This window comes from Macrobrachium nipponense, chromosome 30 (genome assembly GCF_015104395.2).
Source record: "Macrobrachium nipponense isolate FS-2020 chromosome 30, ASM1510439v2, whole genome shotgun sequence".
Taxonomy (NCBI): domain Eukaryota; kingdom Metazoa; phylum Arthropoda; class Malacostraca; order Decapoda; family Palaemonidae; genus Macrobrachium; species Macrobrachium nipponense.
Genome location: NC_087218.1, coordinates 51,795,757 through 51,810,304, shown reverse-complemented (window position 1 = coordinate 51,810,304; position 14,548 = coordinate 51,795,757).

The window sequence follows — 14,548 nt, the reverse complement described above, 5'->3', positions numbered from 1 at the left end:
TATATACTAGATATATATATATATATATATATTATATATATATAATATATATTATATATATTATATATATATAATATATATATATATATATATATATATCTATATATATATAAAATAGATATATATATATATATATATATATATATATATATATATATATATATATATATACAAACACACACACACACATAAATATATATATATATATATATATATATATATATATATATATATATATATATATATATATATACAGGGTGTCCATAAAGTAGTCCCAATACCATTACAAGCCATAAGTATTTGTAATGGTACTTAGACTTTATGGACAGTAGGCCAAATTCGCGTTTCTTCTTTGTCTCTCATTCCATTTCTTTATTCTGTCTCTTCCTCTTCTATACTTCAAGCCAGGGTTAGATAAGGGTACTGAATATCCTGTTACGTCTGACCTTTCGCTAATAAGGATGATGGAAATGACAGGACTAATATTGGAAACAGTTGTAGAATATTTTTAAAAAATAATAGCAATTAGGAAAAGACTACATACAAATTGAATTCCAGCTAGTCTATATAACGTATATTTCGAAAAACGTTGTGTCTTCTTAAAAAAAAAAAAAAATAGCTTATTTAACTCATTCACGAGAGCCTTACATTGAGAACAGTAGTAAAATATTTTCAAAAGATAATAACAATTAGGAGAAGACTACATACAATTGAATTCCAGCTGTTCTATATAACGTATATTTCGAAAAATGTAGCGGCTTCTTTTCTAAAAAAAATAAAAAAATAAAAAAAGCTTACTTAACTCATTCACGAGAGCATTACATTGAGAACAGTTGTAAAATATTTCCAAAAAATAATAACAATTAGGAGAATTCCAGCTGTTCTATATAACGTATATTTCGAAAAATGCAGCGTCTTCTTTTTAATTTTTTTAAACAGTTTATTTAATTCATTCACGAGAGCCTTACATGTTTAAATAAATGCGACCTGGATAGGCTCTCGCTCTCGCATAATTTAAATACAGGGGCATAATGGCCCTAATGCAAATTAGTGTTTTTTTATGTTTATCCAGATGAAAAGCGGGGACGTTCATTATGCCGGCATGCAGGCAAAATTTGAGCAGACGCCCCGAAATAGATCGGGCAATATGGATTGCTCAGTAAATATTAACATGTGAGTCATATTGACATGATCCACTTAATGACAGGCAATTTTACCGAAGCCCTCGGTCCCATCATGTCGTACTGTCAATGAGATTCCGGTCAGGCTGTATTATGTTCGCTCCTTTTTGTAATACTAATTTGTATTACTAATTTGCATCTTGAAACAATCAACAATACCAGTCAGGAACTTTACCTTCCTGGACGAATTTGAATTAATTTGTGATATGACATTTCGAATATGTTCTTAATGTTTGCCTGTCTGCATACATACATACATACATACATACATACATACATACATACATACATACATACATACATAGGCAGACAGGGAAACCAAAACACTACGTATAAATCCTGACCGATTTCGCCTTTATAACCTCTAGATATAAAGGTGAAACTGACTAGTTTTTATTAAAAAAAAATTCACTTTCCTTGTGACAAATGTGTTAACATACACAACATGCCATGATGATTTTAAGTACCCAGACATATATGGACGTAGGTATACATACATTTATTCATTACAAGTTGCCCCTATAAGTAGACCACATTCTCAGGTATTAGTATCAAACATTAATTTAATTTTTTCTATGCAGAATTAAGTTTTATACTGTATAAGAGTCTCTTAGTCCCCTGAACTACAGAGAATTATTATTATTATTATTATTATTATTATTATTTATTATTATTATTATTATTTATTATTATTATTATTATTGGTAGAAGACCCTCTTTTAGGCAAATGCTGTTAAAAAGGATGGCAGAATTAAGCGAGTTGATTTTATATATTGTTTTTTCTATTTTCCTTACAATTCGCTTCTCAGGCTCAGCGATGTTTCTGAGTAACTGGCCAATATTCATATTGGGAATCTTCAAAAATTATAAATGCTGAAGGAATCTTTTATTAGAACAAGATATCAGGTCCAGGTCAAGCAGGGGTCGTCGTCAGTGCCGGTATTATTCCGTAGGCGTAGTTCAGTTCGGGCCGGGGTCGTCTTAGGTTTAAGGGCTGGTATTGGTGCTGGTATAGCTGGTATAACGTGACGTTTCGACCTTCTCGTAGGTCATCTTCTGACGAGTCGGTTGAAGAGACTATACCAGCCCTTAAACCTAAGACGACCCCGGCCCGAACTGAACTACGCCTACGGAATAGAATAATACCGGCACTGACGACGACCCCTGCTTGACCTGGACCTGATATCTTGTGCTAATAAAGATTCTTTCAGCATTTATAATTTTTGAAGATTCCCAATATGAATATTGACCAGTTACTCAGAAACATCGCTGAGCCTGAGAAGCGAATTGTAAGGAAAATAGAAAAAACAATATATTATTATTATTATTATATTATTATTATTATTATTATTATTATTATTATTATTAGTCAGTAGCTGAAACCTATTCCTATGGAACAGGCTCACGAAGGGCCCATTAACTTGAAATTCAAGGTTTCAGAGAATATGGTGTTCATTAGGAAGAAGCAAGAGGAAGAAAAGGGATATACAGAGAGAAGAGATCCCACTTATCAAAAAAGAGGAAAAAAAAGAATTAATACACAGGCAAATAGATTAAAAATGTATTAACATGCAATCTTTATGGCAACTCCCACAAAACAGAGTCCTTCCACAGCGAAGTTCCAGCAGCGGCGAAAAAAAAAAAAAAATAGAAGCTAAAAGCGTAACGGCTTCCTCCTCCTCCTTTTCTCCTCCTCCTACTTCTACTCCTCCTCCTCCTCCTCCTCCTCCTCCTCCTCTCGATAGAGACAGGAACGATTGGAAGCGACAGCTGCAGTGAAGTCTCAAAATACAGAAGAAGAAGAAGAAGAAGAGGACAGGATTAGACCTAGACTCTTTTGTTTTCCAGGAGAGATTGTGGTTCGTCGTCGGTCCTGGAACTGAGTTCTGGAAAATGATGACCTTTCGCTGATGCGCCCTTATTGTTCGCGACTCGGCGGGAGCTATCACACAGATTCAAAGATTCCAGGACACGAAAAAAGAAAAGGAGTTTCATTTGTCAAAAGAGAGAGAGAGAGAGAGAGAGAGAGAGAGAGAGAGAGAGAGAGACTCACTCTCTCTCTCTCTTTTTTTTTCTCTCAGTGGGATGTGCCTGAAAAAAAAAAAAAAAAACATTACCAATCCTGGAAAAGAACACATCCCATTTGAGTGAAGACAAAACAGAGCTGGAAATAGAACCTGTCTTTTATAAGTGAAAATCATTATTTTCTCTCAATAGCAAACAAATATCTCCTCCCGATTCGAATAGGAATTAAATTATTATACCTTTTCATTTATTTTTTTTAAACTAATTCGTCCGCCTTTTACCTGAACGAATGCCTAGTAGGCTATCATTCTATCGGTAATTAGGCGCAGAAAAATGTATAATTTATTCCAGCGGTACCTCGTTAGTTGTCGCTAATGAACTGGATTGCTGGACGGTTGATGCATCCCTTATATATAGAAGTTATATTAAGTTATATTGAGTTCCTACAACTTCATCCAGGCGATGAAGTTGACTTTATATCTCTTAATATCAATGTTATATTCGGAAGGTGAACCCTATTCATCATCTGAATACTACTACTACTACTACTACTACTACTACTACTAATAATAATAATAATAATAATAATAATAATAAACTGACTTTATCACAGAGTAATGTTGGTCTTCATAGAAAACGGGAGTTGTTTACGGTTTGCTCTGGACCTAACTGGCTTTAAAACGAAAATTAAAATTCATTTGATCGAAATGAACTAAGCAAAACAATAACGAGAGAGAGAGAGAGAGAGGGAGGGAAGAGAGAGAGAGAGAGAGAGAGAGAGAGAGTCTAAATAAAAAACAGCACAAAAGCGTTGTGTAAGAGTGACGAGGCTTGCAAGCGCCTCTCAAAGCCAGTGAGCAATACATCATAGAAAACGGGCAATTCTGCTGCAAGAAACCGCTGTTCATTTCTCCACACAGACGTAATGGGTAGAATTTGCTATGTAAATATGTTGCAAAATCATCATTAGAACTGTTAGTGATAAGGTTAATGTATGTTACAAAACCATTATTATAATATTTAATAATGTTGAAATATTTTGCAAAATCATTATTAAAACAGTTAATAATAAGGTTAAAATATGTTGCAAAATCATTATTAAAATAGTTAATAATGTTGAAATATTTTGCAAAATCCTTATCATAACAGTTAATAATGTTAAAATACTTAGCAAAATCATTGCTATAACAGTTAATAATAAGGTTAGAATATGTTGCAAAATCATAGCCGTTAATGATAAGGTTAAAATGTGTTGCAAAATCATTATTATAAGTTAATAAAAAAGTTAAAATATATTGCAAAATCATTATTATAACAGTTAATAACAAAGTTAAAATGTTGCAAAAATCATTATTATAACGATTAATAATAATGTTAAAATATTTTGCAAAATCATTATTATAGCCGTTAATGATAAGATTAAAATATGTTGCAAAATTATTGTTATAGCCAATAATGATAAGGTTAAAATATGTTGCAAAATCGTAATTATAACCGTTAATAATAATGTGGAAATATTTAGCAAAATCTTTATTATAGCCGTTAATGATAAGGTTAAAATATGTCGCAAAATCGTTATTATAACCGTTAATAATAATGTTGAAATATTTAGCAAAATCCTTATCAAACCGTTAATAATAAGGTCCAAATATGTTGCAAAATTATTATTATAACAGTTAATATGGTTAAAATATGTTACAAAATCATTATTATAACCGTTCACAATAACAGTTAATATGGTTAAAAAAAAAATGTGGTTACCAAAATCATTATTGATAACCCGTTCTTTTTCACTTCAAAGTAAAATAAAAGTTAAAATATTTTGCAAAAACATTATTATAACCGTTAATAATAAAGTTAAAATATTTTGCAAAATTATTATTATAACCGTTAATAATAAAGTGAAAATATTTTGCAAAATCATTATTATAACCCTTAATTAATAATAAGGTCAAAATAAGCAAAATTGCAACTGCATCTAAATAGAAGTAAACTATTAAGAAATATATTTTATAAAAAATATGTAACCTGTCCAATTCACTATATGTTAATATAGCGTAAAATCATTATTGGTAAGTGTTAATATTAAGGTCAAAGTAAGAAAATGTTTACTTTTTATCAAAATAAAATTGTGGCTAAAGTCCACACCTCACTCTTACTAATACTTAACTTTCTAAAGTATTCCCTACCATGGTTAGCTAGCTAACTGCCTCTCAGTCTTCTTCCAAACCCATCTTACCTATCAGCTCTAAAAAAAAAAAAAATTCACGAGCCGTTTTATAAAAGAAATCCACAGAATATTATCATCAGCCACATACAAGATCTTGCAACACAGCGCTGCAGTCTGAGGATTGCTATTATTTTTTTCCGAACCTATCTCTCTCTCTCTCTCTCTCTCTCTCTCTCTCTCTCTCTCTGAGGAACATATCAGGAGCGAGCGGAGATGTGTTTAAGAATAAGCTCGAATAATATCTAAGCAGCATCCCAGACCATCCAAGATTGCAAGATGCAAAATATACCGGAAGATGCATTAGCAATTCTCTGGTAGACATTAGAGGTGCCTCACATTGATTGACCTGGGGCAACCCGAACGAGCTGTAAGGTCTGTAAGGTAAGGTAAGGTCTCTCTCTCTCTCTCTCTCTCTCCATTCCAGCCCGTTATTTCTTTTGTCATGTCTCTCATCTTCCAGCACCTCCTTGTGGCAGGGCCTGTCAAGTCAAAAACGGCATAAGGCTTAAAAGCAATCTTTCCATGGCTTCAACCACATGCCCACATCCAGACAGCCAACTGGGCCTTCATTCTTGAAGAAGAAGAAGGTGAAGAAGAAGAAGAAGATGACGATGATGATGATGATATAGCAGATGAAGGGAAAATAACGAATGCACCCTCGACCATCTGCAGAGAGAGAGAGAGAGAGAGAGAGAGAGAGAGAGAGAGAGAGAGAGAGAGAGAGAGAGCTATTCACTGAACTGCGAGTTAGACGGGTTCATTCATTCATGGCATGCTTGCCAGTTATCGGCATGTCGAGAGAGAGAGAGAGAGACAGACAGAGAGAGAGAGAGAGAGAGAGCTATTGCAGTGCAGCATGACGAACGCTGTTGCAATATTAATGGATCCCGCCAAGGATCTTAAACTACATTTACATACGGAGCGGAGACGCCTCGCTGCGTGTCAGATTACCAGGCCATCACCATAGATACTGACGCTGTATGAATATAATACGATACACCCAGGCTGGCTGGCTGGCTCTCCTCTTCTCTCTCTCTCTCTCTCTCTCTCTTGGACAAATAGCAAAGATGATGGTGAGATCACAGGCAACAGAAAACTGGAATGATTAGGCCCAAAAAAGTCTTACGATGGCAACTCTCTCTCTCTCTCTCTCTCTCTCTCTCTCTCTCTCTCTCTCTCTCTTGGACAAATGGCAAAGATGATGGTGAGATCACAGGCATTCATTAGGCCTAGAAAGGTCTCATAATGCCAAAAAAGGTTGCCATAATATTAAAATGTTTATAGGCCTATAAGTTGACCCATTAAAAGTTCTACAACTCACATAAGCTATAGAACTTATATAATTCTAGGACTTATATGAGTGCAATAACCGAAATTAGACATCGCCATAAGACACCAAATTACCGCAATGAAACTTGAAGCGCTGAAGTAAGTAAAACACGAACGAATGATAATGAGTTCCCAGACATCAAAGAAGATGGGATTTTGCTAATAAAAACCACTGGTAGATTATTACCATGGCTACAATAAAAGCATCTCATTACATAAGGGTACAAAAAGGGAGATTGGGCTGCTCTCTCCCAGCATGTATGTATGTATGTGCGTGTGTATGAGGATATATATATATATATATATATATATATATAATATATATATATATTATATATATATATATATATATATATTTATAAAGATATATGCCACGAAGGAAAATAAACGACGGAGTATCCACGAGACCTTTCGACGTTCAAACGTCCTTTACTAAGCAAATGAACTGATATACATGAGGAAAAAGACAAAACAAGAAGATTCGTATAACTGACAGATAGGGATTATGATGAGATTAGTACATAGAATCCGACACACCTGGAAGATGAGTAACCTTCCCAAACAAGCATAAACACAATGGGTGCAATTAAAAGTTTAAAACAATCATCTCAGATACAAGGACAAGACAATTAAAGGATTATAGGTGACAGCTATTCAGAACTTTGGTAAACAAAACCATATTCACAATACATGTTAGACATACATTACAACGAAGATAACTCTAAGGCAACTAATTTTTATTTAAGTCTGTAATTATATCTTTGAGGTCATTCTTAAACATATTACAAATACAAGGGTCTAAATGAAAAAGGCCACGACTAACATTGAAATTATAATGAAAAGTAAGTTGTATTAAAGAAGATTCTAAAAGGTTTCGTGATAAGACATCTCTTGACCTTGCAATTACTGAACTACCAACCCAATTTATTCGGTGGTTGTTTTCACTTAAATGAATGAATATTGCATTAGATGTTTGCCCAGTTTTTACAGAATATTTATGCTGGCTTAGCCTTACTTCTAGGCCCTTGCTATAGACTGTCCGAGATAAAATCAGGGACACTCAATACATGTAAGTTTATATATTATGTTGTTGCTTTCTCTGGGGTCATTTTTTATTAACATTCCTTTTAATGTGTTATTATAGGAAAAATCAAGGTTGACATTAAAAGCTTTTAACAATGATTTAATGGTTTCAAATCCGTTAAAATAAGGCAAACTGAGAATGTTCTTAGAATTTTCTTTCTGCGTGTTACTTTCACTATAATACTTTTTGTGGGCATTATTATAACAAATATCTAATATATGTGAAGGACAGCATAAATCTTTCCCTATTTTTCTTATGTATTCAATTTCTTGATCCAAATATTGGGGACTGACAATACTCAATGCTCGTAAAAACATAGAAGAAAAAATTGATATTTTTATGTTAAGGTGGTGGCCTGAGAAGAAATGAACATAAGTTAAGTTGTTGGTCGGTTTCCTATAAATACTGAATTTACATTGAAATGGTTCTCTATGTATCAAAACATCTAAGAAAGGGAGGCAATTGTCTTTTTCTAATTCTAAAGTAAACTTAATCGATGGTACCTGGTTATTTAATTTAAAGAGTAAATCAATTACATCAAAACCGACAGGCAGAACAGCTAAAATATCATCAACATAACGATATCACTTTACAGGAATATAAATGAAATTAGGTAAGTAGCGTTTTTCAAAGAATTCCATGTACATGTACAAGTTTGAGAGTAGTGGTGATAAAGGATTTCCCATTGCCATGCCAAATAAAATTCACCATTGAATATAAACTTACAATCACAAATGCACAAACTCGTGAGTGAAATAATGTGACTTATAGGTAGAGGTAATTCATGCTGAGTTAGTTCATTACTAAGATATTCTAAAATAGAGTCTATAGGGACTCATGTATGTCAGTTCATCTGCTTAGTAAAGGACGTTTGAACATCGAAAGGTCTCGCGGATACTCCGTTGTTTATTTTCCTTCGTGGCATATATCTTTATTTATGGATTTATCACGTTCCTAACTTTCGTGATTCAGTTATACATAATGAGGGCCACGTTTACTTTCGCTATTCTGTTTCCTCTTTTGAGATGTGTCGTCACTACCTTCTCCAAGTCTCTTGTGGCTGCACATTCGACCAGAATTCGTCTTAAGTTCTTGAAGAAGTGCCTTTCTGAACAAGTGCTCCCTAAATCCTTGCTGCCATGCCGTCTAAGAAGGTATGACAATCACCCATTCAATGAATTTAGTGTCATGATGTTGAAACAGCACATAGCAGCCGCCAAGCAAGAAGAGAAGGAAAAATTCAAGGAACTGGAAAAAAACAAGGATCTCTTTCAATCATTCCATCCCGGCTGATTGGAAGGACTCGCTGCGACGGGAAATTTATGAAAAACTACGTAGGACTACAGATTCCCTGAAAGGAAACCTCGACAGAAAACTAAAAAAAAAAGAAAAAAAAACCTTATTGATAGTAGTGATTGGACTAATTGTGCACGTCAAGATTGTGTTGTTAACCTATCTAGTAAACAAATAAGTGAAAATGTTGTGAGTGCGCTTGGATATGGTTTATCTTTCTTTATAACAAGTCGACCTTCTGCTTTAATGATTGCGTCATCCCTACGTAAATTTGAAAAATATTGTGATCTTCCTCAAAATCATGTTGACATGATTAAAGGTATTGTTTACGGAGCTGCCAATGTTAAGCATGAAAGTAACTTCCCTGCTCGCTATAAGAAAAGTTTGACCGATCTTAAAAAGGACAATACTATCCACATTACAAAAGCTGATAAGTTAAATAGTATAGTAATTTTAGATAAAGCTGACTACCTGTCACGTATGCAAGCCCTACTGGATGATGATGTGACTTATGAAAAACTAACAAAAAATCCCCTTGATCAAGTCATAAAAAACTTCAATAGCACAGTGAAAAATATCCTTAAAGATAAAACAGAACTACTAGGCAAATTGTCAGTCAAATCTCCTTCGCTATCTTACTTGTACGGATCAGTCAAAATGCACAAAGAAAATAACCCTATGCGGCCTATTATCAGTACTGTTAGTTCAATTTCATACAAACTTTCGAAATATATCACCAAGATCTTGTCCCCGTTACTTGGAACCATCTCCGATTCTCATATATATAATTCTCTAGATTTATTTGATAAATTAAACAAAATTACTCTTTACCCTACTGATAGATTCGTTAGCTTTGATGTATGATCTCTTTTTACTAAAGTCCCTATAGACTCTATTTTAGAGTATCTTAGTAATGAACTAACTCAGCATGAATTACCTCTACCTATAAGTCACATTATTTCACTCACGAGTTTGTGCATTTGTGATTGTAAGTTTATATTCAATCGTGAATTTTATCAACAAATATTTGGCATGGCAATGGGAAATCCTTTATCACCACTACTCTCAAACCTGTACATGGAATTCATTGAATAACGCTACTTCCCTAATATCATTTATATTCCTGTAAAGTGGTATCGTTATGTTGATGATATTTTAGCTGTTCTGCCTGTCGGTTTTAATGTAAATGATTTACTCTCTAAATTAAATAACCAGGTACCATCGATTAAGTTTACTCTAGAATTAGAAAAAGACAATTGCCTCCCTTTCTTAGATGTTTTGATACATAGAGAACCATTTCAATGTAAATTCAGTATTTATAGGAAACCGACCAACAACTTAACTTATGTTCATTTCGTCTCAGGCTACCACCTTAACATAAAAATATAAATTTGTTCTTCTATGTTTTTACGAGCATTGAGTATTGTCAGTCCCCAATATTTGGATCAAGAAATTGAATACATAAGAAAAATAGGGAAAGATTTATGCTGTCCTTCACATATATTAGATATTTGTTATAATAAAGCCCACAAAAAGTTTTATAGTGAAAGTAACACGCAGAAAGAAAATTCTAAGAACATTCTCAGTTTGCCTTATTTTAACGGATTTGAAACCATTAAATCATTGTTAAAAACTTTTAATGTCAACCTTGTTTTTTCCTATAATAACACATTAAAAGGAATGTTAATAAAAAATGGCCCCAGAGAAAGCAACAACATAATATATAAAATTCCAAGTATTGAGTGTCCCTCATTTGATCTCGGACAGTCTATAGCAAGGGCCTAGAAGTAAGGCTAAGCCAGCATTAATATTCTGTAAAAACTGGGCAATCATCTAATGCAATATTCATTCATTTAAGTGAAAACAACCACCGAATAAATTGGGTTGGTAGTTCAGAAATTGCAAGGTCAAGAGATGTCTTATCACGAAACCCTTTAGAATCTGTTTTAATACAATTTACTTTTCATTGTAATTTCAATGTTAGTCGTGGCCTTTTTCATTTAGACCCTTGTATTTGTAATAAGTTTAAGAATGACCTCAAAGATATAATTACAGACTTAAATAAAAATTAGTTGCCTTAGAGTTATCTTCGTTGTAATGTATGTCTAACATGTATTGTGAATATGGTTTTTTGTTTACCAAACAAAGTTTCTGAATAGCTGTCACCTATAATCCTTTAATTGTCTTGTCCTTGTATCTGAGATGATTGTCTTAAACTTTTAATTGCACCCATTGTTTATGCTTGTTTGGAAAGGTTACTCATCTTCCAGGTGTGTCAGATTCTAGGTACTAATCCCTTTATAATCCCTATCTGTCAGTTATACGAATCTTCTTGTTTTGTCTTTTTCCTCATGTATGTCAGTTCATCTGCTTAGTAAAGGACGCTTGAATGTCGAAAGGTCTCGTGGATACTCCGTCGTTTATTTTCCTTCGTGGCATATATCTTTATTTATGGATTTATCATGTTCATAACTTTCGTGATTCAGTTATACATATAGATACATATATATATATATATATATATATATATATATGTATCTATATGTATATATATATATATATATATATATATATATATATATATATATATATATATATATATATATATATATATATATATATAGTTACAGTCAATATCTAAATCCAGGCAATTTGTAAAGTGACTGATTTTTTCAGGCAGTTTGTGAATTGCCTGGTTCACCCAGTCAGTTTGTAAATCAGCTAAAAATCGCAGACAATTTATAAAGTGACTAAAATTTTTATAGATTTTCTTGGCATATTGACTGAAATGATCCTGCTACGGGTCACAAATCCCCAACCCCGCCTGGCCAAGGAACGAACCCAGGTCCTGTGATTCAAAAAGTCTGATCATGAACGAACCGCGACGTGACACGTTACGTCATCCTTGCGCCATAATTCTCATTATTATATTAGAATTTTAGCGGCTCACTTTGTTGGTAGTCTACAAAGGTTGTCGAGGATCATCTTATGACGATGACAGAGAAGCGGCCGACGTCTCCTGGCCCCCACCAGGTGGACCCGCCCTCCCTTGATGACCAAGGCTTTCAGAAAGTCCAAAAGAAGCCCTTACAAGTATCATCAAGATTTCTAACCCCTCGACTTCTGAAGCACCTACTACGACGTCTCAGGCACTTCCCCAATTCAGAGCAGTATCCCAGCAAGACCAGACATCTTATGCAGCTGTTTTAGCCCTTGAAAAAAAAGTACCCAAATGCAAAACTTCAAGCCCGACCAAACCTGAAGGGGGAATTTATTATCACCCCGAGAAATGTACAGTCGGCAGACAAAATTATAAAAGGTAACTGATAACTAATTTGGTTAAGTTCCAAACCACATGGCAAGTCTATCACCATTTATTAAATGTTTTCTTTTGTTATTAATCAGAGGGCTCTGGTTATCCAGACAGTCCACCCTGTGGCCAGAATCCTCAAGGAAGGCTTCATAAGCTCCAAGAAGACATTGCACTTCAACGCACCAGAGCACCAGCTGGTCAGTTAGCTCAAGCTGAGCGCATGATCAAACGTAGTCGTGTAGAACATGTCCCAGGTAATCCAGGAGATAACGTGGCAATTCCCATCCCGTTAGTTGATCGAGGAAAAGGTGATCCACGAAATGTTATCGGTGTTATCTTAGATCGTAACGAAAATGCCATGTATCGAATAGGCATGCGAGATGGAATACTCAAGGGGCGCTACAGTAGGAGCCAATTTGATATTTGTAGCCAGCAACTGTATATAGTATTGGTGAAGTGAGTGCAGACAAGGAGGTAGGACTACGTCAGGCAGTACAGCAATCATCTAGGTTTGGTGTCAAGGTTTATGCTAAGTGCAACTGTACTGGTAGGCAAGAAACAGTGTCAAACAAATAGCTGTAAATGTTACAAAGAAGGTTACAAGTGCAATAGTCGGTGCCAATCTGGCTTGAATTGTAAGAATAAAAACTGATATATTTAAAATGTCACATTTTATACTTTATTTTAATTTTTTTTTGATATATTTGCTACATAGGTTTTGAGAAAATAAAATTTTACTCATTACTTCACATGAGTCCATATCTTAAGGAAATAATGAGCTCTGAGCTCACACTGAGAGGGTAACAGCTAGTTAAACACACACACACAAAAGGACCTGGGTTCGTTCCTCGGCCGGACGGGGTTGGGGATTTGTGACTCATAGCAGGATCATTTCAGTCAATATGCCAAGAAAAACAAAATCTATAAAAATTTTAGTCACTTTGTAAATTGTCTACGATTTTTAGCTGATTTATAAACTGACTGGGTGTGAACCAGGCAATTCACAAACTGCCTGAAAAAATCAGTCACTTTTCAAATTGTCTGGATTTAGATATTGACTGTAACTATATATATATATATATATATATATATATATATATATATATATATATATATATATATATGTATGTATATATATATATATATATATATATATATATATATATATATATATATATATATATATAAAAGAATAATTATCACATCATCGTGATTCATATAAATTATTCGAGCTACAAATGCCCTTTAATATCTAATTCGCTCTACCTCGGAATTAATGTATCTTCATTTATGTAAACCAAAAGGGAATTTTTTAGTTGACAATAATTTCGTCCTCCCGTGGGTTGGAACCACCGCCCAGCAGACAGAGACGAAATCAAGACGTCAGTGGTGTTATTCATTCGGCTAACAAGATATATTATAATAATGAACGATAATTCCGCTTGTCTTTACCTGCATCGCATCTCCAGAGAATATATACTTTTTGCAGGGTATGGTGCGCTGCCTTTTTTTTTCCGTTCTTTTTTTATATCAAGGTCTGCCCTTGCCCTCCCAAATTCCTGATAGGTGATAACAAGCTCGTGGGGGTCGTTAGCCCCCTAACTGAGTCGTAAAACAGGCGCTCCCCTTCTATTAGTGCTTCGGAAAAGACCGGGATAATAAAGGCTTACGACAAACGTATTAATAGGATGGCAGAGAAGAAGAGTGTAGCTTTTTTTTTTTTTCCTGGTGATGTTCTTGTGTAAATACACTTTTATCGGGTAGCTTTTCACACCTGGCATTTCCGCTATAGCTTCTGCAAACGTGTGTGTGTGTATACACGCACATGTTGTAGATCAATACACACGTACACACACGTAGACACACCTAATAACGTGTTAGGTCCGAATAATGGTCAGGTTTATGTTATTCCCTTGGTAAAGCAAGTTCTAGCCTTTATATAGATCTATATATATATTATATATATATTCTATATATAACATATATATATATATAATGTATATATTATATACATACATATATATATATATATATATAATATATATATATATATATATGTATATAAATGTACACACACACACACACACAAATAT